This window comes from Lissotriton helveticus, chromosome 2_1 (genome assembly GCF_964261635.1).
Source record: "Lissotriton helveticus chromosome 2_1, aLisHel1.1, whole genome shotgun sequence".
NCBI classification, from domain to species: Eukaryota; Metazoa; Chordata; class Amphibia; order Caudata; family Salamandridae; genus Lissotriton; species Lissotriton helveticus.
In genome coordinates, this window is record NC_136059.1 from 159,188,187 (window position 1) to 159,215,509 (window position 27,323).

General features: G+C 49.7%; 1 protein-coding gene across 7 annotated transcripts in view; it reads right to left on the reverse strand.

Annotated features, from left to right (window-relative positions):
- Positions 1-27,323, reverse strand: part of UNC13B (unc-13 homolog B) — a 3,555,093-nt gene that overhangs the window by 2,037,398 nt on the left and 1,490,372 nt on the right. The window lies entirely within an intron of this gene.

The following is a 27,323-nucleotide window of genomic DNA, read 5'->3' on the forward strand; positions in this document are numbered from 1 at the left end:
TGGAGTGACCGTGCAAAAATGGGAAATTTGCTACCGTGAATAGCTGCTTTTCTAAATTTCAAATTCAAGCACTTCCTCAAACCCATTGTACATCATGCCAATCCTGACAAATGTTACTATCCCAGTGTGCTTTAATCCCTAGAAATCTGAGTGGTTCCTGTGAATTGTCTATGAACAGCAATAGGTCTGGATAAGAGTTTACCCCAAAGTACTTTTTATACAATGCACCATTTCCTACAACATATGCTACTTTTGGTGGATTTCTGAACGTCCTGTAGAACATCACTTGAGCCGTGTCAGTCTGACCAATGTTGTTGAGACAAAGTAATTCAAAATGCTACATTGCCCTCTATATTTGAATACATTTTGACGGGAGACCTACCCTCCAACCCCCAGAAAGAGATCTTTAAGCAGTATCGGTTCTGACAAATGATACTGGTCCAATGAACTATTCACATTGAAATCCCCGGTAAAGGTGCACTTTGGGGACCCTTTACCATGGAAAGAGCTACTGGTGTAAAGTAATTGTTTCGTAGCTATATTTGACCATTGTCAATGGCTGATCATGTTTGAATATGTGCCAGTGTGCGAAAATGTGGCGACCAGACCGATAAGCAAAACTTCAGCGACCTGCAGAAATATCAGCCTCGTTTTTGTCTTGAAGAGTTGACAGGTGTGCGGTCTTCCTTTGAAAAAAAATCATAATATAAATGGAGACACGCTTGACATTCTACCCAGGCTTTTCTCAGTGAGAAGTGAAATGGCATTAAGATAGACTGGCACTCCAATGCCGGAAGTAATGACTGGGATAGCTGCATGCAGAGACCTAAAAACATTTCCTATCAGAATGCTCACTTGTTTTCAATGGGCTCCACCCTTCTGTGCTGTCCATCTACCATACACTGAAAACCGATGCCCAGAGGATAGAGCAGGGCCCCGCTGGACCCTACTCACACATGGAACAGGCCAGCGCTCTCCTCATCCACTGAGCCATCCAGGCAGAGAACGGACACACCAGACTAACCTTAGCATGGTTCTAGGCTGCACCCACCATTCAGAATTGTAACTTACCAATCTGTACTCCACCAGGACATGTTTATTTCCCAATACCCGTCTTCGTATGTTGTTGGAACTTATGTGTAATTAATTGTGTTTAATAAGGTAAATCAGCAGTGATTGGAACAACGCATATGTTCATCACTGGGACGATTTGAAGTATTAGCGGCCCCTACACTTGATCCTGGGTCATGACAAAAACATGTGATCAGAGCACAGTGACAGAACTGGCTCTCTCGTTAACAACTCACTTTTCACCATCACGACCAGATCTAAGCCGTGGTTCACTGACCAGTTCAACAGCTCAGACGGAAAGGCAGCGTTTAGGTGGCCTGTCACCTGGCTGAGCACCACTGGAGCATTATTCACACGTTGAAAAACAATTAAGCAGGATCCGTCACATTCACGTGAAACAGCAAAGTCCTGGGAGCACTGGTTGAAACTAATAATGGCCCAGTGTGGAGCAGACGCATGCGATGAAAGGGAGGCTGTGGCTGCCTCCACGAGGCTGGGACTGCCGCCCACTGATGGATGGATGGATGAGGCGAGCCTCCGGCCTTCATCTTCCCGATCCCACGCGCCGCTTTGAGGCAGCGGCCGCGGCCGCCTGTCAGAAGGACGGATGCAGACAGGCAGCTGCCTGTCTCCGCTAATTGGCAACTGCAGTCAGCGGGCGGCTCTGCTTGAGCCCCCTGACGTCTCATTCTGTTTTTACTTGTACCTTTTCCGCTGCTCTCTTGGAGAGGACAGTGAGAGTCCGTCCAGCTTGGCAGCGCGCAAAACACCGCGGTCACAGAGAGCAATAAGTAATCAAAAGCAAACAGACCCCACCAGCAGCAAGCAGCTGCAAGATCATTGCATCCGAGGAAGCGCAGAGCCCACAGATGCACCGTCACATCACCTGCAACCAGTCGAAGGAGGAGGACGCAACCTCCGACGCGGGGCAAGAGTCCTCTGTGCACACCAGCGCGCAGGGAGACCGTGCATATGTCCTCTGCGCACACCAGGGAGCAGGGAGACCGTGCATATGTCCTCTGCGCACACCAGGGAGCAGGGAGACCGTGCATATGTCCTCTGCGCACACCAGGGAACAGGGAGACCGTGCATATGTCCTCTGTGCACACCAGGGCGTATGGAACACAGTGCGTGTGTCCTCTGCGCACACCAGGGAGCAGGGAGACCGTGCATATGTCCTCTGCGCACACCAGGGAGCAGGGAGACCGTGCATATGTCCTCTGCGCACACCAGGGCGCAAGGTGACAGTGCGTATGTCCTCTGTGCACACCAGGGCGCAAGGAGACCGTGCATATGTCCTCTGTGCACACCAGGGCGCAGGGTGACCGTGCTTATGTCCTCTGTGCACACCAGGGCGCAGGGAGACCGTGCATATGTCCTCTGTGCCAAGCAGGGTGACAGTGCATATGTCCTCTGTGCACACCAGGGCGCAAGGAGACCGTGCATATGTCCTCTGTGCACACCAGGGCGCAGGGAGACCGTGCATTTGTCCTCTGTGCCCAGCAGGGCGCAGGGTGACAGTGCATATGTCCTCTGTGCCCAGCAGGACGCAGGGAGACCGTGCATATGTCCTCTGTGCACACCAGGGCGCAGGGTGACAGTGCGTATGTCCTGTGTGCACACCAGGGCGCAGGGAGACCGTGCATATGTCCTCTGTGCACACCAGGGCGCAGGGAGACCGTGCATATGTCCTCTGTGCACACCAGGGCGCAAGGTGACAGTGCGTATGTCCTCTGTGCACACCAAGACGCAGGGAGACCGTGCATATGTCCTCTGTGCCCAGCAGGACGCAGGGTCACAGTGTGTATGTCCTCTGCGCACACCAGGGCGCAGGGAGACCGTGCATATGTCCTCTGTGCACACCAGGGCGCAGGGAGACCGTGCATATGTCCTCTGTGCACACCAGGGCGCAGGGAGACCGTGCATATGTCCTCTGTGCACACCAGGGCGTATGGAACACAGTGCGTATGTCCTCTGTGCACACCAGGGCGGAGGGACACAGTGCGTATGTCCTCTGTGCACACCAGGGCGCAGGGAGACCGTGCATATGTCCTCTGTGCCCAGCAGGACGCAGGGAGACCGTGCATATGTCCTCTGTGCACACCAGGGCGCAGGGAGACCGTGCATATGTCCTCTGTGCACACCAGGGCGTATGGAACACAGTGCGTATGTCCTCTGTGCACACCAGGGCGGAGGGACACAGTGCGTATGTCCTCTGTGCACACCAGGGCGCAGGGAGACCGTGCATATGTCCTCTGTGCCCAGCAGGACGCAGGGAGACCGTGCATATGTCCTCTGTGCACACCAGGGCGCAGGGAGACCGTGCATATGTCCTCTGTGCCCAGCAGGACGCAGGGTCACAGTGCGTATGTCCTCTGTGCACACCAGGGCGGAGGGACACAGTGCGTATGTCCTCTGTGCACACCAGGGCGCAGGGAGACCGTGCATATGTCCTCTGTGCCCAGCAGGACGCAGGGAGACCGTGCATATGTCCTCTGTGCACACCAGAGAGCAGGGAGACCGTTCATATGTCCTCTGTGCACACCAGGGCGCAGGGTGACAGTGCGTATGTCCTCTGTGCACACCAGGGCGCAGGGAGACCGTGCATATGTCCTCTGTGCCCAGTAGGACGCAGGGAGACCGTGCATATGTCCTCTGTGCACACCAGGGCGCAGGGTGACAGTGCGTATGTCCTCTGTGCACACCAGGGCGCAGGGAGACCGTGCATATCTCCTCTGTGCACACCAGGGCGCAGGGAGACCCTGCGTATGTCCTCTGCGCACACCAGAGCGCAGGGAGACCGTGCATATGTCCTCTGTGCACACCAGGGCGCAGGGAGACCGTGCATATGTCCTCTGCGCACACCAGGGCGCAGGGAGACCGTGCATATGTCCTCTGCGCACACCAGGGCGCAGGGAGACCGTGCATATGTCCTCTGTGCACACCAGGGCGTATGGAACACAGTATGTCCTCTGCGCACACCAGGGCGCAGGGAGACCGTGCATATGTCCTCTGTGCACACCAGGACGCAGGCTGACAGTGCGTATGTCCTCTGTGCACACCAGGGTGCAGGGAGACCGTGCATATGTCCTCTGTGCCCAGCAGGACGCAGGGAGACCGTGCATATGTCCTCTGTGCCCAGCAGGACGCAGGGTCACAGTGCGTATGTCCTCTGCGCACACCAGGGCGCAGGGAGACCATGCATATGTCCTCTGTGCACACCAGGGCGCAGGGAGACCGTGCATATGTCCTCTGCGCACACCAGGGCGCAGGGAGACCATGCATATGTCCTCTGTGCACACCAGGGCGGAGGGACACAGTGCGTATGTCCTCTGTGCGTATGTCCTCTGTGCACACCAGGTCGCAGGGAGACCGTGCATATGTCCTCTGTGCCCAGCAGGATGCAGGGAGACCGTGCATATGTCCTCTGTGCACACCAGGGAGCAGGGAGACCGTGCATATGTCCTCTGTGCACACCAGGGCGCAGGGTGACCGTGCGTATGTCCTCTGTGCACACCAGGGCGCAGGGAGACCGTGCATATGTCCTCTGTGCCCAGTAGGACGCAGGGAGACCGTGCATATGTCCTCTGTGCACACCAGGGCGCAGGGAGACCGTGCATATGTCCTCTGTGCACACCAGGGCGCAGGGAGACCGTGCGTATCCTCTGTGCACACCAGGGCGCAGGGAGACCGTGCATATGTCCTCTGCGCACACCAAGGCGCAGGGAGACCGTGCATATGTCCTCTGCGCACACCAGGGCGCAGGGAGACGGTGCATATGTCCTCTGTGCACACTAGGGCGTATGGAACACAGTGTGTATGTCCTCTGCGCACACCAGGGCGCAGGGAGACAGTGCATATGTCCTCTGTGCACACCAGGGCGTATGGAACACAGTGCGTATGTCCTCTGTGCACACCAGGGCGCAGGGAGACAGTGCGTATGTCCTCTGTGCACACCAGGGCGCAGGGTCACAGTGCGTATGTCCTCTGTGCGTATGTCCTCTGTGCACACCAGGTCGCAGGGAGACCGTGCATATGTCCTCTGTGCCCAGCAGGACGCAGGGAGACCGTGCATATGTCCTCTGTGCACACCAGGGAGCAGGGAGACCGTGCATATGTCCTCTGTGCACACCAGGGCGCAGGGTGACCGTGCGTATGTCCTCTGTGCACACCAGGGCGCAGGGAGACCGTGCATATGTCCTCTGTACCCAGTAGGACGCAGGGAGACCGTGCATATGTCCTCTGTGCACACCAGGGCGCAGGGAGACCGTGCATATGTCCTCTGTGCACACCAGGGCGCAGGAAGACCGTGCGTATGTCCTCTGCGCACACCAGGGCGCAGGGAGACCGCGCATATGTCCTCTGTGCACACCAGGGCGCAGGGAGACCGTGCATATGTCCTCTGCGCACACCAAGGCGCAGGGAGACCGTGCATATGTCCTCTGCGCACACCAGGGCGCAGGGAGACGGTGCATATGTCCTCTGTGCACACCAGGGCGTATGGAACACAGTGTGTATGTCCTCTGCGCACACCAGGGCGCAGGGAGACAGTGCATATGTCCTCTGTGCACACCAGGGCGTATGGAACACAGTGCGTATGTCCTCTGTGCACACCAGGGCGCAGGGAGACAGTGCGTATGTCCTCTGTGCACACCAGGGCGCAGGGTCACAGTGCGTATGTCCTCTGTGCACACCAGGGCGTATGGAACACAGTGCATATGTCCTCTGTGCATATCAGGGCGTAGCAAACACAGTGTGTATGTCCTCTGTGTACACCAGGGCGCAGGGACACAGTGCGTATGTCCTCTGTGCACACCAGGGCGCACAGAGACAGTGTGTATGTCCTCTGTGCACACCAGTGTACAGGGAGACAGTGCATATGTCCTCTGCGCACACCAGGGCGCAGGGAGACAGTGCATATGTCCTCTGCGCACACCAGGGCGCAGGGAGACAGTGCATATGTCCTCTGTGCACACCAGGGCGTATGGAACACAGTGCGTGTGTCCTCTGTGCACACCAGGGCGCAGGGAGACAGTGCATATGTCCTCTGTGCACACCAGGGCGCAGGAAGACAGTGCATATGTCCTCTGTGCACACCAGGGCGTATGGAACACAGTGCATATGTCCTCTGTGCACATCAGGGCGTATCAAACAGTGCCTATGTCCTCTGTGCACACCAGGGCGCAGGGTCACAGTACATATGTCCTCTGTGCACACCAGGGCGGAGGGACACAGTGCATATGTCCTCTGTGCACACCAGGGCGGAGGGACACAGTGCATATGTCCTCTGTGCACACCAGGGCGCGGGGACACAGTGCGTATGTCCTCTGTGCCCAGCAGGGCAAAGGGACACAGTGTGAATGCCCTCTGTGCACACCAGGGTGCAGGGACACAGTGCATATGTCCACTGTGCAAACCAGGGTGCAGGTACACAGTGCGTATGTCCTCTGTGCACACCAGGGCGCAGGGACACAGTGCATATGTTATATGACGCAGCCAGGACACCGAAGCCCCACACCATACAAAGAAAGGGTGGCACAGAGGACACATTCCATCGTGTAACCTCCTGCAGCCTTTTATCACAACAAGACTCGAGTACCCAACATATAGAACTGGGATATTCGTGACACAAACGGGCTATAGTGTAGGGGTGGGTGGAATTTGTGTAATCGTGTTACGCAAATCTCCGCGAAAATGCAAAGTAAACAAAAGGCTCGCAAAAGGGGAGATGTGTCGGTTCCGTGACCAAGGGGAATGTTTGCGTCCTTCCTCAATGCTTGCGCAGAGTAGGGGACTCGTCGCGAACCTTACCGGTGCGGAGGTAATGCGCAGATTCTCGGCTTGCGGGCCCGTTGCGGTGCGCAAGATGGCGCCTTGATGCGATCCGACGATCCGGTTGCGATGCGAGAAGATGGCACCCTTGATGCGGCGATGCGCTGACGAGGACGCCCTTGCAGCCTGGCGACGACTCTGTACTTTGGAGCCGCGACAGGCCCTGCGACATGCTTCTCCGGTGATGCGATGGCGACTCTCTCGATGGCGTCATGCTTCTCCGGTGATGCGACAGCAGGCAGCTTCGATGAACACACGCTTCCAGGGAGATGCGACGAAGGCTCGCTTCTCCGGCGTTGCCATGGTTTCAGCTGTGGCGGCGACCCGTTTCCTCTCGATGCGTCGCGCTTCCAGCTCCCAGCAGCACACAAGTGTCTGGAGTCAGAATTCCCTGCAAGGAAATTCAGGAGGGAGCTGGAGGTGAAGTGTTTTGTCCCTGAGACTTCAACAGGAGGTAAGCACAGTTCAAGCCCTTGGAAGAATATTCTGTAGATGAAAGTCCTTACAAAGTTCCTTCTCCTTTCCCTTGGCAATGAAGCAACCACTGCAGGCCAACCCAGCAACCAGCACACTGGCAGGGGGGCAGTACAACTCCTGCAGCTTCCTTGGTTCTTCTCCTTGGCAGAAAGGTTTCTTGTTCCAGAAGTGATCTAATTTCTTGGGATCAGGGTCCCAATATTTATACCCCAAAATCCTTTGTTCTCTGAAGGCAGAGAGCCCTCTGCCTAGTCCAAACCAGTTCCTGAGCACTTTGTTCACATGACTCTCCTCTTCCTTTCACTGTGCAGGGCAGAGACATCAGCCGCCCCGCAGGAGGTGGAGCCAGCACAGGGGAGGGAAGATACAGCTCTGGAGCACTCTGTTGACATGATTCCTCCTCTCCTTTCACAGTGCAGGGCAGAGACATCAGACAAGCCACAGGAGGTGATGCCAGCATTGTAGAGGGAAGGCCCAGCCCTATTCAGGTCCCAGGTGCAACTCCTCCCTCCCATCTAGATGCAGATCTCTCTATTCACCACTGGGCTGCCCCAGCCCGTCTCCTGGAATTCCCCAGCCCTGTCACTCACAAACCCAGACAAGGAATACACAACCCAGCAGAGGCAGGCTCAAATGGTTAGGCAAGCAAATACCTACTTTCTAAAAGTGGTATTTGCAAACACAGAATATTAAAATAAACTTTACTAAAAGATGTATTTTATTATTCTGAGTTCAGGCATACTAAATTCGAATGTCTACCATGTTCCCTGAGGCAGTTAGGATTATAAGAGTGTAATAATCTAACTGCCCATTCTAACCTATGGAGAACAGGTAGCCTTCAATAGTGAAAAACAAAAATGGCTGTAATTCACGATTAGAACATGCTAGACCCATCAAAGCATGTCCTACCTTATACTTACAATGCACCCTGCCCTTGGGCCTACCGTAGGTGTGTCTAATATGAAGCAAAGGGAAGGTTTAGGGACGGCAAGTGGGTGCACTTGGCCAAGTAGACATGGCAGTGCTAGACTGCACAGAGGCCTTGCAATGGCAGGCCTGAAACACACTTTACAAGCTTCTTCTGTGGGTGGCACAACCAGTGCTGCAAGCCCACCAGCAGCATTTGATTTACAAGCCCTGGGCACACATGGTGCACTGTACTAGGGGCTGACAGGAAAATCAAATAGCCCAATCATGGAATAACCAATTAGTACATTCATTTAACATATAGAGCACTTGCCATGTGGCACTGATTAGCAGCGGCACAGTGCCCAAAGCATAAATCCAGTAAAACATATCAAAACAGAGGAGGCAATCTGTCAAAAATGGAAGGGAGACTCACGCCAATGATACCAGGTCTAACACATATCAAGAAACCTGGTGTCAAAATTTGAAAAACAGTAGTTCCAATGGTACCCTTTACAACACAAAGTTCAAGAAATTCACTAGAAACAAGTTAAGAGATACCAATGGCATAATACGGAATAGCATTGTCTGTAAAATCCTGTCCCTTCATGGCTCAGTACAGAGCTGTTAGTCATAGGACACCCCTCTGAATACAAATCTCTATCCATACTTATTAGAGCGCAGAGCTCTAGTTAAGAGAAAGCTTAGATCTCCAGATACTCAGAATAGGACTACTCAGCTAAGATGAATGAATCAAGGGGATTTATAAAGTGCAAAACACCTGCTCCAGCAGGAGCATCCTGGCACTTAGTGCAGCCCTATCTGTTCCGTACATGCTACATGTTAAATTCAGAGCTCTCCACTCAGCAATTAACAGGGCTCATTGCTCAGCACAGGGCCCACTGAACAGTATAGGCCCCCCTCTTCTATACAAGACCCTCTACTCAATAAAATGTTAATTGGAGAGTACAATGCTCCCCATCAGCTCAGAACGTCCTTCACAGCTCCAGTTTCCATGCACAATCCTATCTCTACATTTGCTGGTTGCTTCAGGTTAGACTTGGCATCCTTGGTGTGGTTTCCCCTTGAATTTAGCGTCTACTCCCTGCATTTTTGACTGTGTACAAGATTTCATTTTTGCGGCTTTAGATGCTTTGGACACGTTGCCACTGCTGATCAGTGTCAAAGTGCAAGTGCTCCCTGTGTAAATTGCGACTATGATTGGTTATCCATGATTGGCATATTTGATTTACTGTTAATCCCTAGTAAAGTGCACTGAGAGTGACAGGGCCTGTAAATCAAATGCTATTAGTGGGCTTGCAGCACTGGTTTTGTGACCCAAATGAGTGGCCCGGTAAATGTGTCTCAGTCAGGCCACCGCAGTGTCTGAGTGTGCAGTTTTAAACTGCCATGTTAACCTGGTAAGTGTACCCACTTGCCAGGCCCAATCCTTACCTTTCCTTACATGTAAGGCACCCCTCAGGCAGGCCCAAGGTACCCCCATGGGCAGGGTTCAGTGTAGATGAAAGGTAAGACATGTACTGGTGTGTTTTACATGTCCTGATAGTGAAATACTAGGTATTTCATTTTTCACTGTTGAAAGGCTGTCTGTCCTATAGGTTAACATGAGAGCTGCCTTGTAACATTTTACCAGTGTAATTTGCCATTGAGACAAGATGGAGAAATGGAGTTTAGGCTCTCTGAACTCAGAATTTAATAACACACCTTCTAGTAAAGGTGGTTTTTAAGTTGTGTGTTTTCAAGTGTCACTTTTAGAAAGTGGGCATTTACTTGTTTAACCATTCTGTGTGCCCTGCCTGTTTGCGTAATCACTTTCTGGCTTTTCGAGCTCGGGATGTGCATTCACACTAGACCGGCACAAGGGGGTTTAATGTGTGCGCTGCCTTGCTTGGATGACTCATATCCAGGCTGACTAGACCTTGTCTGCATTTAGAGAGGTAGAAGGGGTTTCACTAGCACCTGAATGGGCTGTGTCTCCTTTTCACAATGTTGTCTCCCCCTCCTGTGGACAAGCTAGACCAAGGAGGCCAGGACTGGGCTCAGAGACCCTGTCACAACGAAAACAATTAGAAAATGGGGTATAAGTATTGGACATAAAACCCCAAGACTTTAGATCACTTCTCGAAACAAGAAGACCCTGCAGAGAAGAAGAGCTGAAGAGCTATGTGAGGAGCATTAGCTTTTTTGTGTGAGGGGAGGGTTGGCCTACAGTTGCTATTTCTGTCTGTGACAGAGGAAAAGGACCGACTCTTTTTGCCCTGCTGTGGTATCCTGCTTGTGAAGAATCTCTAAGGGCTTGTGATTGTTTGCCTCCTGTTTTGGAAGACTCTGGGACATCAAATTCTTCAACGTGCTTTACAGGAAATTTCCTTGAGCTTTGCTGGAAATTCTCTTATGGTTTACTGTGAGATCCCCTGTGCTTTACTTATTTGTGGAGATTGCCTTGCGTTTCCCTTCATGGAAACCTAACTCTGCTTCGCTCTTTGCAAGCCGAGTGAGCATTAAACTTTCTTATAGTTCTGGGCTGAACTCCACCCGCAGTGTGCAGAGCCTGAGGTTGGAGAAGATCTGGGAGCGCAACTGCGGCTGCTCATCAGCAAAGCCAGCACGAGAGAGTTCTCAGCGTTGCCAGGCAATCGGTGCGGCTGACCGGAGTTCCAGGCGTTGTCACGCAACACCCATGGAGCCCGATGAAGATGTGGCATCATCAACAGCCGTCCAGCCAGCTCCACCGAGAGGAGTCCCCGGGCGAGACGGAGCAGGATGCTCTGCGGGTGACCAGAGCAGGGGGCCTCTCCTTGCTGCACCAGTGCACAGGACCAACATGCCTCACACGGCTGCAGGAGCAATGCCTCACAACTTCCGCTCTGTGCAAATCTGTTGCAGCCATTTTCTTTATTTAGCCGCATTTTGCTGTGGTGTACGGGCAGGCAGCCCAATTACCTGAAACAGCAATCTGGCACTGGAACAATGTGCTCAAGGATCGTTGGCACCACAGTGTTGACTACAACGTGGTAATCCTAGTGTTGTTCCTTCGTTAAACATGGTCATTGTTGATGGTGATAACTGTTATTTCTTTTCCCCTTCTGAAGACTGTAGAACAAGTGTCCTGTTTGCTGGGCCTTCTCAAAATGTGCAGTGGAAGTGATTTTATGAAATAAGCAACCTAAAAGTGTTTATTACAATGTTCTGACTGTTATGCTTATGACAATTGCTTAGTTGGCAAACTGATAGTGAATAATGTGGTTGTGGTGTAATGTGTTTATATACAATGTAGGTGATATTATTACATATTACTGTGTGGAGTTTCTTGTGTAGTGTGTCACTGGTGTGTGTGTGAGTTGCGCAAACGCTTTGCACATTGAATCTGGGATAAGCCTGACTGCTCTGCCAAGCTACCAAGGGATTAGAGCATGGGGTAACTCCCTTATCCTGAATAGAGTGGTGGGTTCTGCTGGACTTGGGTGCATACCTTAGCCAACCAGAAACTCAATTTTTAACACGTTATCTCTTGAATGTTATACCTATTTCTTAGGAAGTCTTCCAGATTTAGGAGAAACAGACAAAACAAATTAAACACGTCACACAAAGGACTTCTAACATGACGATAGACACACACATGCACAATGAAATACACACAGAGAATAGAACATCTGGCTATGGAGAGAATCAGCTTCCCAAAGGAAGCAGGAGACTTCTGAGGCCACATCTGGAGGGATTCTGATTCAAGAAATATCGGTCTAGAATTGAGGGGAAAAGTTCAAAACCATCCTGAAGTTTTAGGTGATTGAAGTGCAGGGGGCACAATCACTTGGGTACATATAGAGAGTACCCATGAAGAAAAAAGACGCACTCTTTCAAAGAGAGTAAAGGAGAGTGTAAGTTAAAGGGGAGTGTTCAAGTCAAATCAGAATGAGGGTGTTCTAGTGGAGAAGAGATCATGTGACATGGTGAAATATCAAGTAGCATGTCCGCAGAAACTGATGAGGTAGGCATAGTGAGAATGTCAGCTCTTAGGAACATTTGCATAGAGAGGGGACAGTTACAAACCAAGAGAACATATCTAGTGAATCAGAGCATGTCCAATCAATTGAAGAATGTGAAGACAGATGGATCAGGTACAGGGAGATGCACTTTCAGGTATTACGGAACATGTCCAAGCAGAGGGAACATGCCCAAATACATGAGAAGCATGTGTTTCGACACCTGCGACATCTCTGAAGGCAACAACGATGGGGTTTGTGTTTAGGCGTGGTAGGTATTTATGCAGAAAATGCAGGGTTTGCAAAAATAGATTGGGAGAGGAGAGGACTAAACTGGATGAGGGCACCAACAAGATTTCACGCCCTAAGGCCTACCTTAAACCAATAACTGCAATCACATTCTGCTCTTTACACAAATGTGCTTCACACACTACACAAAACTCTACAAATGCACATACTGTAAACAAGCCTGTAAATGCACCTCAACTTCACACACAGCTCGGTAAAAGCACTGCTTCCATGCTCTGTATCAGTGTCACTGCTGCTCAAGCACTAAAACAATGGCATAGCTCATGTAATGTACTTCAAGAAACCCAAGTTGAACCCAGTGGTACTAAGGCCCAGGTAAACCTCAAGCAATTCTTCTAAGTTTTGGCCCGTAGCACCTACTGATTTCAGAAAAAACCCTCTTCTCATATATAGACATCCCAACATCTTGGAACTCCCTTGCTAAGTAGCACCTCTTATTTTACTTTTGAGAGCGAAGGCCACAGATGTGCAATGTGGGCCTTCACATGTCGTAGAAGGAGAACGATTGAGAGAGAAGCTGCTGAGGAGGTAAAGGAGTGACTGAAAAAGGAAAGAGAAGTCAGGATGGTGATGGAAAAGAGTTCTATTCTTTACACAGATAGACAGCTACCCACAGACAGCTACTCAAACACACACACACACCTCAGCCGTGACCATCTGATTTTAATTTTAATTGTTATTTATTCGGTGCAGCAAATGCCGAGGCATCCTGGCGCTAACTGTGACACATAGGTGGCTGGAGCGACCGGACTCTAGATGTTTAGGTTTTTAGCAAACAGCCAGGTTTTTAGTTCTTTCCTGATCCTCATCAGATCTGGTTGAAGACGTAAGGTGGATGGCATCTGATTCCAGAGTTTTGCCGCACAAAAAGACAGTGTGCGGCCCCCCCATCTAACCGTGCATCTTTTTGGAACACAGACAAAGCCCTCAGTAGAGGATCTAAAAGTTCTTGCTGGAGAATACCTGGTAAAAGTTTCCGTACCTCCCCGGAGATTCCTCCATAGAGGGCCTTATGTACTAAACAGAGAGACTTAAAATTGGCTCTTTGGTGAACAGGGAGCCAATGTAGTGCTCTAATGGCCTCTGAGGTGGGGCGACCCTTTGGGATGTTAATGAGCAGTTTGGATAAAAAGAGTGCAACTACAACTGTCATATGTGATGAACAGGAAGATTTTCCATCAAATCAAAGAACTATAAAAAGGGACGGGGGCAGTTTTTTGGATAGACCTATTATATGCAAAGTTGCCAGCCAGCAGTAAATTGTAAAGCAAAAAAAACCTTCTTTATTATTCTTCCAAACGTGAAGAATATTGCATTCTTGGACTCTTGGCTCATGGTTATAAAATAAAGAGGAAATATCAAGCCCAGATACGCAGAATGCTTACGGCCGAGCAGCCTGCTATAAATAAAGTATTGCAGGTGTCATGAGATCACTTTACATTTCTGTGTTCTAACATCGGGCATAGAGATGGGTAGCTGTCTCTTGAGAATTTAAATTTCAAACCTTAATACAAGCTTATAAAGTAAAACGTGGGCTTTTTTCAACAGCAGGTAACATTAGGCCTCCTATTTGGTTTCAAATTGTGGGCAATGAGGTTAGCGTCACATAGTGATAAAGGAATCCTCACCTGCCTTCACATGGACATGCACACCTCTCCTGGAGTCCAAGCTGCCACAGTGCCAGTAAAGCATTGCTGGCGAGTTCCCAGTCAGTGTGTCATCCAGGGCCTGGGGTCAAAAGGGCCGGCTTCAGCTGCTCTTAAAAGTGACACATGGTTCTGATAGCGCTCTCCCACTGTTTCATCGTCGGGAGCAAGGGAATAAAGGGGGTGTGATGCTTACTGTAAATCTTTGCAGGTCTAATCCAAGTTCTCTGTTCAGCAGCAACGTCATGCACTTGCTAGGCCTTTCATGCTGTATAAAAAGACACCAAAATGCGACAGAACAGGAGAAAAGTGCACACGCAAGCAGCCCGGCTCGATCAAGAGGCCATACTACACATGCGACCAGAAGTTGCTGCAGACTCCTCCTTCAGCCCGCCCTCTCACAGCAACTAAACCATAGGGAGGGTGGAGACTGCTTTATCAATGTGCCTGCGGTTGCCACCCTATAGATTGACCTTCTTTGCCCTGCCCGTCGCTTTGCTCTACTTATTACGCCTTGGGCCGCATCAGCCAATAGAAGCATACTTTAAATGGCCACGCCCACCATCATGACATCACTAAGCTGGACTATGCCTCAGAGACAAATCATTCCATAAGCCAACCCGGCACATGCATAGTTTCCCCATCCTCCAAAAATCTCGAGGACTATTTTTGATAATAATACAGGCAGCCAGCTCTATGATGAGCATCTTTCAGGTATTTTACTTTTTTTTGCTGTCGACTACCAGGTAACTTGTAGTGCAACATCCCTTACGACACCTAGTACCATTCTCCCATACCGTGCACAGAGCTGGAGGGGGCCCCCTGGAGCTCGGAGCCCCACACCGCGGGGGCTGCGGGGCTATTGTTACGCCCCTGGCTCCATCTGTCCAGAATGGTTAAGGACAGTCTAATGGCAATGCAAAAACACTCTACACCACTGACACCAATCTGACTGCTATGCCAGCCTGCCATCCAAAGATGTCCAGGAACAGCATAAGTGCCTGACAAACAGGCGGCTCAGCAAAGGCTGCTTAGTACAGTGTTCCTTGCAGAAACTGCAGCCACAAACGGTCACAAGGACTTAGGGGATAGTGGCGCGCTGGATTCGTTGGGGAGATTTCTGTATGCGTGCCTCCTTTCGCCTGAGAGTCTTTACAGAACACAGAGACAGTCACAGATGTTCAGTCATCCATATATACTGTATGCCTGGCCTTGTCATGTCTATTTTTCACACATCCTACAGCAGGCTTTTTAGCTTTCTGGAAAGCCATTCTATCAATATTTGAGGTGAAGATCCACAGTACTCTCAACAATTGTTAAGTGCCAGGCTGCTGAGGCCCTTTTCTTAACCCACCAAAATCCCTCAGACATGAGAAACTGCCAAGAAATCCAACACCATGTTCCAGTACAAGAACAAGTGCTTGGGTTTGGGCCCAGGTGTTCCTGAGATCTTCATTAATAGGTAGTAAGGCCTATGGAAAAAAAAACAGGTGACAAGTCCGTTTCCACCTCAACCAATAGCTAACTTGCTCGTACATCTCAAATACATTTAGCAAACACTTTACAATTTGGTGACACATATTTGTAAATTTTATACATATAGCATTCACTAACATTGGTGATGCGTTGAAGAGCTGTGCAGAGAGTAGCCCACTACTATAGAACCCAAGTTTAGAAGTTTGTTAGACCAGGCCCTTTTGACAGGTTTATCCCCAAACTTTTTGCCTTCTATTTTTCTGTCCCAGTTTTTGTTGACCATAGTATTCTGGGCACTTTACCACTGCTGATCACTGCTTAAGTGCATATGCTCTCAGTATACATTGTGACAATGTTTGGTTATCCATGATTGGGATATTTGATTTACTGGTAAGTCCAGATAGTGTCTTGCCAGTCTCGGGAGGGTGATGTGAGGTAAGTTTGCGAGGTACTGGAGGGTGAAATTAAGGGTAGCATGGTTAACACTTATGAGGGGCTGTGTGACTCGATTGTTGGTGAGCATAATTTATGTTCCTGTTTTCCAGAGCTATGCCAACACCCAGTGGAGTGCGAGTTCTCTGATCCCAGGGAGCGCGCACTGGATATAGACCTTTTAGTTGATTCCAGAGAGTCTGATGAGGCTTTTGTGAGTGATCCTGAAGGAGATGGCTCAGGGTTTCCCCAACCAGGTGGGGTAGGGGAGGTTTGGGGTAACCCAGATAGGTCCCAGTATAGTGGGATGGGTGAGGAGCCCCATGTCCTGCCTCTGAGTAGAGGTAGTGAGGGTAGGCTGAGTCCCAAGGTGTCAGAGACCGAGTCCCAGGGCCTGGTTGGCTCCATGAGTGAACACCAGGAGGGGGGCTAGTCTGTACAGGAAAGCCATTTCCTGAGGGGGAACCCAAGATGTCAGGTAAGCTGGAGGAGACTTCTGTAAATAGTGTTCCAGAAGTTCTGGTGTCTGGCAGCATCACTCCAGTTAAGAGGATGCACAAGTCCAGAGAAAGGGGTCAGAGGGTGAGACATTCCCCAGTGGAAAGACCTGTGGGTCATGGGATGGCAGCTCTGAGGTTAGAGCACCCCAGGACTGACCCTGGTGAGGCCGAAGTGGCCTTGGGGGATCTTCATGCTCTGTCAGGTGGACAGGAGGCTGGAGACCTGCGCCAGGCACACACTTACACAACTCATGAGGAGGGTGTTCCCCAGAGTATATTGTAGTTCAAACAAAAATGAGAGAAACTTCTCATACCAAGGGGACAATGATGTAAACCAAACAACTAAAGATTCCCGTAGGTTAAAATTAGATCCACAACCGATCACTTCTCAACATCTATACACTTAAATACTTTCTAAAACACAACACATTTGAATACCAGAGAAAATAGGAAAATATAAATGGCTTTAATCTCATTGCTATAGAAATATCCTTTAAAAATAAATAGATAAAAAAAACTATACGCATAAAATACCACGTTACATATATAGTTAAAATGAAATAGGAAGATTGGTTTGAGGCAATCAAATTAGTCTTTTTTTTAAATGCACTTCTATCGTTTTGTCACTAGGTGTACATGAATCAGATCAATAACATACAAGGACCACCAGTGACTGTAGATTTGCCTTAAATTCTTACTGATGCATTTCGGTAGAAATATTTTATCACAACCACCTTGTCTAGGGCTACTTATGGAGATATCTTCCCTGAAACACTGTCTTATGGTATCAGCTGATTTTGCAATCAACAATAATAGTGTGTGCCTTTAGGTACACTACAGCCCATTCAATCGACTCTAGTCCATTAGAGTTCAAAGAAACTCTACGGTTTTCATAACTTATGTCTACTATGAACCTCCAGGCATGCATTCAAAAATTTCAAGGGGTCATTAATAGTGGGAGAGCACTATACTCTCTATATTTATTTATTTATTTATTTTGTGTACTTGTAGAGCGCAGACCTGTCACCCAGAGGGCATCCTGGCGCTTTGAACTTCGGGACGATTGCACTTCTCACTGCTCAGACAGTAGTCGGAAAGAGATGCGTTTTCAACGCTTTCCTAAATGGCAGGTAGTCCTTGTGGCTTCTCAGAGAAAGAGGCAGGGAGTTCCAAAGTTTGGCCGCTGCAACACTGAATGAGCGGCCACCCATCCTAACTCTTTGAAACCTCGGGACCACCAGCAGTTGTGCCGAAGAGGAACGAAGGGGCCGCGAGGCAGAGTACCAGGCAAACATATTCCGCAGTGGTATTGGGCCCTGTTGGTGTACTGCCTTAAACACCAGGCACGCGGCGTTATACGACACACGCAGATAAACCGGAAGCCAGTGTAAGTCTCTTAAAGCGAGAGTGGAAGAGCTGGACCTAGGACGAGAAACAGCCAACTTGGCGGCCATGTTCTGCACCCGTCGTAGCTTCCCCACCAGATTTTTAGGGGCCTCCAGAAGTAGCGCATTGCAGTAATCTAAACGACTTAGAATGGTACTGCGGACTACTTCCGGCCTGGCCTGGGAGAAGGGGCAGAACTTTACGCAACATGCGTAACAGCATCATGCACGTAGAGATGGTTTTATTGACGTGCAGATCAAGCTGTAAATTTGGGCCGAAGATCACCCCCAAGTTGCGAGCTGATTCCGCCGCCGCTACTGGCTCGGCAAAGGAGGTAGGCCAAAAGTTCTCAGGAAGAGCTCGCGGGATCCGATCTATGGAACAGTAAAGCACCTCCGTCTTTGAGCTGTTAAATTGGAGGGAATTGGACCGTAGCCAGTCCGCTGTGGCTGCCATACAGCGGTGAAATGTCTCCAGCGGAACCGCATTATTTCCTTCCAGAGAGAAGACCAGCTGGGTGTCGTCGGCATAGTTAAAAGCCGAAACACCAAAAGATTTTATAAGCTGGACCAAGGGGCGAAGGTACAGGTTAAAAAGTATAGGGCTGATGGCCGAGCCCTGTGGGACCCCCTGTCCAACTTTCCTTGGCTCAGAGCAGAATGGAGGAAGCGAGACCAGCTGTTGCCGGCTACCCAAGTAAGATGTCAGCCAGTCTCTTGCCCCCTACGTGACCCCACACTCCTCTAGTCTCCTGATAAGGGTCTGATGGCAGACCGTGTCGAACGCGGCCGACATGTCGAGCAGCACTAGAAAGGCTGCCCGACCACTGTCGACACGCGAACGAAGGGTGTCCAGTACGGATACCAGTGCGGACTCCGTCCTGTGCCCGGGGCGGAAGCCAAACTGTGCCTCATCAAACCAACCGTTGTTCTCCAGGAAACCTGAGAGCGAACGGGTCACCCATTTTTCCATGATCTTGATAGGAAATGGGAGCAGAGAGATTGGCCTATAGTTAGAAAGGCAAGCAGGGTCCAGCGTTGGCTTCTTAAGCAGAGGTGACACTACTGCTAACTTCCAGCATTCGGGGACCGATGCCGACTCCAAAGACTGGAGACAGCTAGAATGCAGAGGCTGAAAGAGTTCAGCGTGGAAGGCCTTCCAGAATGTGGGAGGTAGTGGGTCAAGCGGAGATCCCGAGGCTACCGTGTGAGCCAAGCTGCAGAATTCCTCAAAGGAGGGACAAGGAAACAGTCTTAATTGAGGTCGACTGGAGGAGGTCTCCGCAGCTCCCAAGCAAGGAACTGGGTCACTCGGCTGGGGTCGACTGGGTGGTCCATCCGGAGCTCCCAGACTGGGGACAAATGAACCCGTCTGGGGTCGACTGGGCGGACCAGCCGGAGCTCCCGAGCCAAGAGTACCCTGTGTGAGAGCTGCCACAAACGGCTGGGGTCGGCTGGGTGACCCATTCGGAGCTCCCGAGCCAGGGCGATGGCCGGGGTCGACTGAGCGGGCTGACCGGAGCTCCCAAACCAAGGGCAGCAGACAGAGGGTTTTTTAAGCCCTCTAAGATCTTTGCAGTCTTCTCCTCAAAAGCACCCACCAGGGAATCGCACAGGGCCTGCGACGCCACGACCGTGTTGGCCACACACACTGGGTGAGACAAGTCCCTGACGATTTTAAACAGGGCTTGAGATTTATTGGGCGCCTTGTTCAAGATGGATTCCAGAAAGGTCGCCTTTGCCAACTTAATCTGCGCCTTGTAGCCCTGCAATGCGAGCCTAAACGAGGCCTTAGCCGAGGGAGAGTACTGCTTCCTCCAGGCTCTCTCAGCACGTTTGCAGCTCAACTTTAGCTTTCGTAGCTCTTCCGTGTACCAAGGGAAAGCACGATTCACTCTCCCTCGAGACCTACGGAGGGGCACCAGCCTATCTAGAGAGTCAGTAATAGACCGACACAAGGAGAGGTAGCTATCCTCCACCGAATTGCTCAGACAAAAATTGTCTGGCAGTAAGGAGGGCAGTAAAGGTGACTCGAAAAGTCGGGACCAAGGTCTACCCAGTTTCGATAATCCTACCCCGGCAGCTTCAGAGGGATAAACCCCTATACAAAGGGAGAAAGCCACCAGTGCGTGGTCGGTCCAGCATTGGCGTAGGATATCGTTGACCACTACTGATTGAGCGTCAGCGAAGATCAGGTCCAGAACATGACCTCCCCTGTGGGTCGCAGAGCCAACCAGTTGCTGCAACTGAATATCACCAAAAGCTTGGCAAAGTGTCGTGAACGCCCCATCCAATGGACCGCCCTGCCATAAGTTGAAGTCCCCCAGGACCAACAGCCTAGAGTGAGTATTCGATAGATCATATATCAGATCAAGAAAATCTGGTAGGGAGGGAGCGGAGCCCGGGGGGCGATAACATAACACCCCTGCGAGTAGTGTTCTCTCCAGGTTTTTATTGGAGAATCCCATCAGTTCAAAGCCCGAAACCTCACTGATTTTAAGCTTGAAAAGACCCAACGATTCTCTATAGATGATACCAATTCCACCGCCTCTGTTCTTCAGTCGAGGGGTGTGAATAATTTTAAAACCTGGGGGGCAGGCCAGTCCCAGTTCGACTAGACAGTCCTCCCGGGTCCAGGTTTCTGTTAGAAATAGCACATCCAGCCCTGAAGATTCAATCAGAAAGGCAATTTCTATGTGGTGCTTACAAAGCGACCGAACATTAAGAAGTCCGCAAGACAGCGATTGAGAGAGGCCTAGAGCAGTAACCCTCCGAGTCAGGGGCGCCTGAGTCGGTCTTAGTTCCAATAAGGCAGCCCGAGAATAGACTAGGCGGGGAGAAAGCGATGGACCAGGGGGAGCGGCCCTGTGCGCGCCCGTTGCGTGAACGGGCGCAAACGGGCTTACCTCTGGCGCGCCTACGTCGCGCCCGCTGCGCGCTTGAGTCTCCATCCTTATCTGGTATTCGACCGAGCGGAAGTCCGCCTCCTGCGTCCCTTGCCCTCAGCAAGATGGCGCCCGAAGTGCTCCCAGCCTTGACCCCCACCCAAGATGGCGTTCGGACCCGCTACACTATCTGTATCCCGCCAAATGCGGGTGAAAGCCAAATTAACATGCAGGTAAGCCTAAACTGATTCCCCGGCCTAATGATCCGACACCTAGGAAGCAGCGCGAAATAAAATGAGCCCAAGACGCTCTGTAGCGCGATGACCAACAGCGCAAATAAAATTACAAGTAAGCACAGTTAAAAATTGCCCCAGCAGTCAGGAGCGCGCCGGCCAAAGATCTGACCTGTCAGCACCCTGGTAGCTTTAATAAGCTTACCAAGTGCGGAAGTCCGCCTCCTGCGTCCCTTGCCCTCAGCAAGATGGCGCCCGAAGTGCTCCCAGCCTTGACCCCCACCCAAGATGGCGGTCGGACCCGCTACACTATCTGTATCCCGCCAAATGCGGGTGAAAGCCAAATTAACATGCAGGTAAGCCTAAACTGATTCCCCGGCCTAATGATCCGACACCTAGGAAGCAGCGCGAAATAAAATGAGCCCAAGATGCTCTGTAGCGCGATGACCAACAGCGCAAATAAAATTACAAGTAAGCACAGTTAAAAATTGCCCAGCAGTCAGGAGCGCGCCGGCCAAAGATCTGACCTGTCAGCACCCTGGTAGCTTTAATAAGTGGTGGATATTCTTAATTGAGTCGTATCGCAGTTCATTTATGCCGAACACCACCTGATCGGATAGAAGGGCAAATTGTGCTTAAATTCCATGTGGCATTCAATTCTTTATTTATTTATTTATATTATTGATAGTTTTATAGAGTGCGAACCAGACCCGTGAGGGTATCAGAGCGCTTTACATGATTAAGGGGAGGTATACAAGCATAGGCACGGGAAGGATCAAATTAGGGAAGGTAGGGGATACATTATACAGGAAAAGCACACTGCACGTTTAAGGACCGGCTACATGTGATATAAAAATTAAACCAGGTAGATACATTATACAAGAAGGCACTCAGTGTCAGCTCTTAGGGGGGAAGCGCAGGAGCGCAGAATAGGTATCATCAGTGGAGGCCATGGATATTGCCGAGGTGGAGAGTGGGGGAAGTCAAGACAATGCAGTGACTGAAAAGTATTCGTTAGGCGAGATATTTTCCCATTAAGAAGGTTTTGGTTTCCATCATAAAGTGTGTCAAGGACGGAAGTCTTCTAATGGCGGGTGGGAGAGAGATCCAAATTCTTGGCGTGGCCCCAGAAAAGGCCCGATTGTAGGTTTTGTTCTTCCGGAAGCGTGCAGGTTGCAGCAGCAGGTCTTTGGCAGATTGAGAGTTTCTGGCTCCTCCGGATACTACGAGTTTTTTGTGCGAGAAATGAAGTGGAATTGGAGAAAAGAGCTTTGTGAGTAATGCAGACCAGTTTAAATTGGATTCTGGCCTCTAGGGGAAGCCAGTGCAGAGCTTTGAGGTGGGGGGAGATGTGGTTGAATTTCTTTGAGCCAGTTAGGAGTCTGGTGGCAGTGTTGAGGCAGGCTTTCAAAGGGGCCAGATAGTTCTTGGGTAGCCCTGCGAGAGTAGAGCATCCATATTCAAGTCTGGAAATGACTAGTGCCTGGGTTGCAGTTTTAAGGTCGGCCACATCGAGGAAGGGTTTTAAGTCTCTTAGGTAACTGTAACTTTAACCCTCTATTGTTCAGTGTAGTAAGCCGTGTTCTCTTAAATAAATAATTGCACTAAAATGCACTTCAAGTACCACAAGTAGAATGGAAATAACTGCATACAATAAACAGCGCAATTTTCCTAATGTCAAATGTTTTCCACTCCATTTTGTACCATACGAGTCACAATAATCTTAATTAACAAAGGCAATCCGCTTCGCATTATATTTCCAACTTGCTGTCTTTGAATCCCTATGAAAAACATACTGGAAATAAGGGTACATGCAGCCAGATATCTACTAGTTCTATACAGTTAAAAAAAGACACAGTTCTTTAAATCCAGCAGCCTTCCTTTCCCCCCAGGCCTTGTATGGCAGTAGCTGCAAAGCTCTATTGACAGGAACAGCACCAAAGAGATGTTGTTTAAAAGAGGAATGCCTTACTTTCCCTGAATTCAAAACGTGCTGAAGGGCGGGTTGAGAATGACTTCATTAAAGGGCCCTACAATGCAGAACTAGAATTAAATGCAACTAACTTTACCTTCTACATTGTAAAGACTCTAGTGTATCATATACACTGATGGACGTCTTAAGAATTTTGGGGGCCCCGGACCAAACATAGGGGCCGATTAGGATGGCGGACGGACTTGCGTCCGTCCGCCACCCCAGAGGTGGAGGGACCGTCCGCAGGGGCAGCGGCGGTCCCTCCGTGCAAATTAGGATGTGACCGCCACCCTGGCGGTCACATCGTGGATATTTAACATTGCGGCGGGTGCTGCTTCAAGCAGCACCCGCCGCAATGTTAAAAGTGCATGTGTTACATTTACATGCACAAAGCGGCAGGCACCGCGCAGTGCCTGCCGCTTTGTGCATGTAAATACTGGGGGGTACCATAGGTACCCCCCATGTGCACCCCCCACCCGCCAACACCCTGGGGGCCCGCAACGGGCCCCCAAATTCAAAAGTACACATGCTTTTCCACGGCGGAAAAACCGCCGCGGAAAAGCATGTTTACAAATGCTTCCTAATTTGGCTGGCGGTGTCTGATAGACACTGCCAGCCAAATGAGATCTTTTCCGCCGCGGTTGTAATCCGACCGCGGCGGAAAAGCAGCGGACAGAAACCAAGACCCACCAGCCATCGTAATGCGGCGGTGGGTCTTTGGTGACTCCGCAGAGGATTTTCCGCCTCCTCCGGGCCGGAGGTGGCTTCCGCCGGCCCGGAGGAGGCGGAAAATCCTCCATCATAATCGGCCCCATAATTTGGAGGCCCCTGCTAGAATAAACTCTGAATGTATTCGACATTTTCGTCTCATTCACACCCTCTGCAGCTATGATCCAATCATTCACAACTCTCTTCACTGGCCCCTAATCCTTTAAAGGGACCCCAGTCATTCAGGGGGTCTCCATTCAGCCTTTGAATATTTATGATATATTGGAATCCCTGGGAGCCCCTTTTCATATTGTGCAGGAAGCCCCATCATTTTCGTGCTTTGCCACTATCTGGAACGGTTCTGAAGCTTAATGATGGGGCCCCTAAAAAAAAGGGGGGGGGCCTGGGCCAGAGCCCACTTTGCCCATGCCTTAAAAATTCTCTGTACTAGAATCGAACGGCAAGCTCTTCCCCAGTCTCCACTTGAGGAATAAGCGCCCAGATCACAAAATATATCCAAGAATTAAAGAAAGAAGATGTAAGCAAAAAGATTGTTGACAGCAGCGTGGCAAACAGCTGCATTTGTTTTGGAATCTAAGTACAAGTGGTAATGTTTGGTGAAAGTGCGAATGGACTTTCATTTTACAGCTTTACAAAAATATCAAGGGGAGAACATGGCGGCCGGCAGGTAGCGGGTCGGGGGAGCAACCTCAGAGTGGAGCGATGAACAGCAGTTGTAAGCTACGGTGTGGCGAATTACAGAAATGAAAACGTTGAGACTGAAACGCTGAAAGCATTTAAAAGGCTTATAGGCATTTTCTCCTGATAAGTTGCAGTATTTATGACAACGGATTCACGTATTACCCGTGGGGCTGCGGCGTGGTCTGACTGCGAGGTCGAGGCTACAGCGGGGCGCTGTCTGTCGGGCCACTGGTTGAATTTGCAGTGCGGGAACGGCTTCTGGCGTGGCGTCCACTGCGAAGAACGGAAGCCCTTGGTCCAGAGCGGCCCTGGAGTTTTGAGGGGCAGGGGCGCGGTCGCAAGGATTCCCTTCAGAGGGTTAGGATGTCATGGGACCAGCGGCGCTGAGTACACGGCAGAGGGAGCTGATGGAGGAGGGAAAGTATCATTAAGGAAGAGGAGCAGGCTTCCAACCGAGCCGGATCGGTCTCCCCCAGGTGAGGCAGTAGTTGCAGAGAACAAAGAAACCAAAAGCAGCACAGGACCCCAGGAGCCGGGAAGTAGGAGAGACAAGGGGTCAGTGGGGCAACCCAGAGGGGGGTACCTTCTCGTTATGCACTGAGGAGTCTGAGGGGGAAAGCAAAGTTGGCAGGTTGCTCTGGAACTGCTCAAAGCTTAGATGGCACACAACATGAACCTCCGCTAGACACTGCCACAACCCAGGAGCCCTCAGCTGTGAAAGTTAGAGTTAAGGCCAAGGCAAAGAAAATTAAGATAAGGAAGCATATACCAGATATTAAAGTTAAAATCACTCCCTCTCTAAAAACGTATTTTAGAATCTTGCCTAAAGCATTAACCCTGGCCAATACAGAAGAAGCTACACAGGAAAACTTGAAGGGAAAGCCACGAATAGAGCAAGTTACACTGCTTAAGGAGGAGGTATTGGTAGGAGGTGTAGTCCGGAGTCAGGACATACAAATTAACAGATACCAGGTTTTGGCGTTATTGTCTGCTGAAGAAAGAGCCTCTGAAAAGCAAGCTGAAGAACAACCTACAGTGGAAAAGAGGCAGCCTTTAATAATCCATATGGAACAAATGGGTAACGCCACGGATGAAGCCCCCGAGCAAAGGGTAAACTTGGTGGAGAAGGAGGATCCGGCTATTGGAACTCTCCTGATGGCTCTAACTGCTGAAATCAAAAATTGATTCGATATTTCCGAATGAAAATCAGAAAGAAATCAGACAAGCCTGCGAATCCTTGGAGAAAAAGATAGATGACCTAGGGTTTAGAGCAACAGCGCTAGAAGGGGAGGTGAAAGAACTAAGAGAAAAAGTCCAAGCAAATTGTTCTGAATTATCTAGATTAAAATCGGAAGAACAGCTACAACAGGATAGAACAGAAAGGATGGAGAAATTCCAAAGAAGAAAAAATATTAAGATTCTGAAAGTTCCGGAAGGTAAAGAAGGTGATGACATAAAATCCTTTGCGGTGAGATTGATTTAAAAAAAATTACAGGTTGAAGAGTCAGAGGACGACATAGCTAAAGACCTGCAAAGGGTGCATAGGGACCCTTTCAAGCTAAACACCAACAGGACAAAGCCCAGAAAAATGTGGTTAAACTTTCTAACCTACTCCCTGAAAGAAAAAATACTGTTGAAAGCTTTGAGTTTAAAAAGGATTGAAGTCGAGGGAAATAGATATGAGTTCAGATCTGATGTTTCAATTACTACGTCAAAAAGACAATGGGAACTGGGCAAAAGGATGGACACACTTAAGAACTTAGGCGCCACAGTCCAGTTAAGATTTCCAGCTCACTTAAAAGTTATGTATAAGAATAAAATGTTCATTTTTCATACAACTGAAAAGGTAGATGATTTTATCAAAGATCTACAGGCTGGAGATATATGACATGAAATCCGTGATCCCATGTAATCCTGAACAGATCCCGACAAGTTAAGAAAAGGACAGCGGAGATACAGCGGAGGGAAAAAATAAAATAAATCAATCAAATAAATGAATAAATTAAAAAATATTTATTAAAAAAACTGGAGTAATTGAAAATCATGGAGAAAAAAACGATATAAATATAAACGAAAAAAAAGGAGAATAATTTTAGCACCTTGTTGAGACAGAACTAAAGAAATAAAAGATGTTTAATATTTTACACTCTGAGGGGAGACCCATATGGCTTTCAGCCATGTAGAGAGAGGGATGGGTTTTCCGAGGGAGGGTGAGCACAGGGTGGGGAGCAGTGGGTAAAAAAAAAGTAAAAAATAGTTCCTCTTTAGCCTACAGGAGGAGTAAGCATTTACTTTAGTATTTTGTCAAAATTAGAGGTAGGTGAGTGAAGGGAGACCCGGATACGGATTCTATCCTGGAATTTAAATAATCCTAGGGTGAGGGGGAGGCGAGAAAGAATTTTACAGTATTTAAAAGATTGCCCTGCTCAAATTATAATAATGCAGGAAACGCATCTGACGGAGAAAGAGGGAATGGAGCTTTTCGGATCCAAGTGGCGTGTACAGCTCAGACAGCAATAACTAAAGGAGTGGCAATAATAGTTAAAAAAGGTGTACAAGCTAGGATAGAGTCTTATGTCTACGATAAAGCTGGGAGGTGGCTAGTAGCTAAGTTTAGGATTCTATCCCGTCCCTTTGTTTTAGCTGGCTACTATGGCCCAAATCAGGACGATGTTAACCCTCTGGGAGAACTGATGACAGAGCTACTCAACTCCACTGGCCCAATCATTTTAGCTGGGGATTTTAATGCAGTTTTAAATCAGGCGGTGGATAGGTCATCACACAG